This window comes from Montipora capricornis, chromosome 10 (assembly GCF_036669925.1).
Source record: "Montipora capricornis isolate CH-2021 chromosome 10, ASM3666992v2, whole genome shotgun sequence".
NCBI lineage: Eukaryota > Metazoa > Cnidaria > Anthozoa > Scleractinia > Acroporidae > Montipora > Montipora capricornis.
Window position 1 is genome coordinate 18,141,888 of NC_090892.1, and position 5,000 is coordinate 18,146,887.

Consider the following 5,000-nt stretch of genomic DNA (forward strand, 5'->3'; position numbering starts at 1 on the left):
CAGCAAAAGTGTTTTTTCCACTCCAACCTTGAGACCCCGGTAAAGTATTTGAATAGGGCGTTTCACAAACAGTTGTAAAATTAAGAAAACTGTCATTACCAAATAGATAATACTGTTAATGTCCAAAAATACAAAAAACCCTCTAACTTCTGCAAGGTAAAGGTAACCGTGTTGGATGGAGCTCTTCAAACAGGAAACGAGCAAGGATTCCGTACTGCAAATAAGAATTCTATGATAACAGATTAATTTCTCATTATTAATGAGCTGTGTTTGAAATGTAAGTGTCTAGTAACGCTTTTCGGTTTTAAGGCATAAATTTAATATTTTTTATTTTAATTGATAAACAAAATGTTCTTGAAATTAACTTAAGGCCGTGAAAGTAATTTTTTATTATAAATGAAATAAAATTAGCAACTGCTTGTTTGAGCTGGGTCACCTATTGAAATACATCGTTGTCTTGCTGGTTACGAACACTATCACTTGGACAGGGTGAAACCCCGGGGTAGGGGGGCACTCATGGGACAACTTTGACCACAAAAAGCCGAGACAAGAGTCGGGGAATACAGTCAAGACACATTGTCTTATGTTTAACGAGTGAAAAATGCAAGCTGTTTTCTCCAGAAAAAAAATGTTACCTTTATAACCGGAAATTCACGCATACTACCTCATGAAATGATAATTTGGTCCTGCTGAATAGCGAACCCAAACGCGTTGCGCATAGTGACAGTTACCTGTCAAAATCTGTCAATCAAAGAGCCATGCAAACAAGCTAACGATCCGGCTCTCCACTTATTTCAAAATACAATTCCTTTTTTTGTTACATTTCCCAGTTCCTCAACCAGGAACCGATGGGATAAGCTAGTGTGTTCTCACGCTTTAAAAATATGGCAATAAATTGTGTTTGCCCGTCGGCAACATGATCAGCAACATTTCATCGCCTCCTCCTTTTCTGAACAGACCTAAGGTGCATCCCCTGACAGTAACTTCGTCTCTTCTGCATAAATATAGCGAGAATGAATTCAAGAGAAATCTTTCAACACGGTTCGTCCCCGACCAGTTTTGAAACCTGCAACGGCTATCTTGAGGGGAGAAGCGGACTATATTCCAGGTTCAATTTCACAGTGAAAGCAAATTTCACGCTAGAAAGAATTTTCAGCTAGTAAATATTACACACTAGTGAAAACACAGCCTTTAATAGTCTATTTTTTCCAGTCTTGACCTGGGCCACATTTTGTCAGTAGTACTTTTTAATATTTCTCTTCCGCAAAAAGTACTTTTAAGGTTCTTTCAGTTATGGCTCGTCCCAATTTGTCCGAGTTAGACTTCATTTCGCAAACTAAGAATAGCATACAAATATTCTGTAGATATAACATACAAATATCAAATAACAAACATCCCCGCAACACTTCATCCTAATTAATAAATAACAAGTTTTCAAGGGTGTTGTGCCAGAGATTGACGATTAGCATGTGAACAGGCTCCTTGTAAAAGAAAAGGCAAGCGAGAGAAAACAAGGGTTCAAAAGGCTTTGATACTTAGGCAGTTCTAATCCCGAAGTGTGCCTAGATGTATCTGTTAAAACAATACACCAAACAGACAAAAACATCTGAGGTCAATCGAAAGACACGCCTTATGTCAGAATGGTTGTCCAGAATGATGCCAGCAAAACACTTCAGAAGAAAAAGCGCTCTGATTAGGCAAATGTTCTTTTTTTTTATTATTATTTTCCATTCTAACTGATCGTCTATAGCAGATAAGTAACAAGACTAACCACATCTATTTGGGGTGGTTTTAGCTGCGAGAACGGTTCGCTTCGATTTTCTTAGAAGAGCCGATATTTCTGGAAATCAAGACACGAACGCGAGGGCTATATTTTCGCGAATATGCAACTACACATATTACTCCGTTTACCATTCTATTTGCTGCTGGCATTTTGTCGAAACTAAATGACTGAAAGGAAAATTCATTATGTGATACAGTCTAACATAATTGTTTATGAACAGTCATTGTTTAATGAAGGTGCTTGCCATTGTCTAGATCAACATGATCAACATGATAAAATCCAAAGGCGTTCTTACCGGCTGGACATACTTTTATGATGATCTCTTAACCAGGCTACTGGAACAGTGACCCTGCCCGCTGCTGACTGAAGGATGCACTAAAGATGGTTCACAAAATACAAAAGACAGTTGAGACGGTCCATAAGTATGGGTTATTGACCAAGATTGTTCGGTCAAGATGACTGGATATTGGCCAAGTTCTTTTTTTGCGTGTATTATATGACTTAAAACACCAAAAAATGATCTTTGATCTTGCGGGACCAAGCGAGAAATCCCGAGCGGGCAGTATCGCTCCATCTTGCCCGCTCGGGTAGCCAATCAGAGCGCGCGATTTGGTTCATCTTGCCCGCTCACGGAGCTAGTCATATAATAAAGAAACTTATCAAAACCTGCAAAAAGACATTCAGATAAAAGCAAGGACATAGATGAAAAGATTACTTACCTAGAAATCAGCAGAGTTTGGATGTAGCAAAAATTGTCCAAAACCCGTAAAAATTTAGTTGCATCACCCAAACTAGAGGCACAAAACAACGACCGCGACGATAACCGCCACTTCTGAGATGGAATATCCGCGCGCAATAAATAAAATGAGTTGTCTGTCTAAATCCCAACATTGACACCATAACAAAAGACAGGGATGTTTAAAAAAGAAATTGCATTGTTTGCTGACAGCGTTTTAATGACTAACGCATTCAGTTAACATTTTCACACGCCTTTTTTCACTTTCAAATTTCTATCAATTTAGTGACAATTTTATACACGCCCTCGACTTTGCACTAGCCTGCGGTGCACCTTAGTTATCACTCACAGCCAGCGCTATGTTCTTTGAACTTTCCTGACTAGGTGTCATTTTACTTCTCCAGCCAAAATTAACCAGAGCACAATTTCAAAAGCCGCAGGAAGCCAGAAGGGAAGTGAATTTTTTTTTTCTAGCCAGCTTCGGTATTCAAAGGGTCGACCACAGCAAGAAAAACGTTTCGGCACAATTCCCAGCTAGAGTTTCTCATCCATTATTTAGTAACCAGCCAGCAAATTCTTAGCCTGAGGAGCGGATATTTTGAGGAGCGGATCCGTTGGGTACTCCTGTGAGAGGTTCAAGTTCCACGCCCGCATTGGCCTCATCAGCCACTCACGGACGCACCGTTCTGATACATGTTTGACGTCACGGTCACATTCGATTTCGAATGAAGAACAACACATACATTGACCATCAAACCCTCATCACTATCCATGCACCATCGTTCCCTTCATCTACCCGCATTTACCTCCATCACTTAATAATCACCGTCGACTTCCGTAACTCCAACCTTCAAGGGAAATTGAAAAAGGATCGAATTATCGGGAGTTGGGGAGATAAGTAGCAACTCTTTACGAATGATACAGGCACTGAGGTTGAATGTACTCTAAACCGGGGACCAGTTTCTTGAAAGTCCCGAAAACGTTTCGGGCCCGAAAAGCCATTTTGTGAAACTGCCAACCGCGTGTTTTGAAAAGCCGATCTTTTAATGTTTTCAAGCTAACTAAAAGAAACAAGTCCGTAAAGTTTGACGAATTAAATCCTCTCCGTTCTTGAGATACAAAGGGAATTGTGACACTCGAAAATGGCCCGTAAAGTTTCGGGACTTTCGAGAAACGGGCCCCTGGACCGACACGTTTTGTGAAATGCAAAAAAGGACAAAGATTATACGGCTGCTTCGAAATAAGTTAAATGTTTTGGACAGCAGTACACTGTTTTTGTTTGTTACGTATTAAAGGACGTGGTTTGAGTGCCCGAGGGTAAAAATATATAGAGAATGACCTGGAGGGAAACGAAAATTGTTTCGAGTTAGCGGGAGGTTAGAGTAATATAGCAGTAAAATGTACAACGGAAATCCAGGGGAAATAAATTTTCGTTCGAGTTATCAGGAGTCAACTCTACTTTCATGTACCTTCCTTTACTTTCTTCTACATTCTTGAAGCCTCATTTTCATCTACAGTCATTTTTACCAGCATCAATTTACCGACATAAACCTTCAGTCATTCGCCAACCTTTGCCATCATTTACCTTCATCAACACAGTATCCCAGGACTTGAAAAGGAAAATTAAAGTTCTATCCGTGGACAATTCAAGCTGTTGTAACTGGTGCTTCCCCTGCTGGAATGGGGGCTCATGGCTAGATTTCCTGTACAAGCCATAGGTGATACTCAAGCTCTAGACTGGCTGCCAAAAGTGCAAGTTCCCGGATGTTGCCACTCAGACAGACAGAGCGGCCACTTTATCAATTTCCAATCCAGTGCTTTTTCGGTTAGAGGGGTGCACGAACAAGTATATGTAACAAAAACCTCCATTTCTATTCGACATCCCGTTTCCTGCTTAAATTTAATACAGCCAACAAGCAAGCTCTTTTACCTCTTGCTCGTTTTGTCGTTATTCATAGTTTTCTTCATCATACACGTTCGCGCTTTAAGACAAGCCACGATTTTCAAAGTAAGTAAAACACTGACAGTACATAAAAAAACATTAGGAGTAAAATAAAAAAAAATAGGGAGCTTAAGCAAGCGTGTTTTTGAGACGCAGACGCAACCGAAAGTGAGTTGTTTTCCCTTTTAACTTGTGTTTACACAACCACAGTTACATTGCTAAGTATTGTTTCTCTTTTAGAGAAGATTAGTATAAAAATCTGAGAGACACCACTGTCCTGGCACGCAAAACGTTCTCTTGCGGTTGCCGTCCGCGTCTTAAAAACGTGCTTGCTTAAGCTCCCTAATAAGGCCTGCGTAACGCGCGCTAGAAAGGGGAAGGGAAAGATGAAAGCGCGCGCGCGAAGCGAGGGGAGTGCGAGGGAGAAGGAAAGGAAGCGCCTGCGGCAGCATCATTGTCTTCCATTCCGTCCTCTAAGCTGCCCTCTAATTAATATGTCAAATAATATCCAATCAAAATCTTTCCTTTTCCTTCGCGCT

The 5,000-nt window shown here is 40.5% G+C and overlaps 1 protein-coding gene across 1 annotated transcript in view; it reads right to left on the minus strand.

The window, feature by feature from the left end:
- Positions 1–2,191, minus strand: part of LOC138022176 (zinc finger SWIM domain-containing protein 8-like) — a 31,845-nt gene extending 29,654 nt beyond the window's left edge. The window contains exon 1 of the mRNA XM_068869206.1: positions 2,079–2,191. The gene's annotated coding sequence lies outside the window, so the exon portion shown is untranslated. The remainder of the gene's footprint in view (positions 1–2,078) is intronic.
- Positions 2,192–5,000: the final 2,809 nt, after the last annotated feature.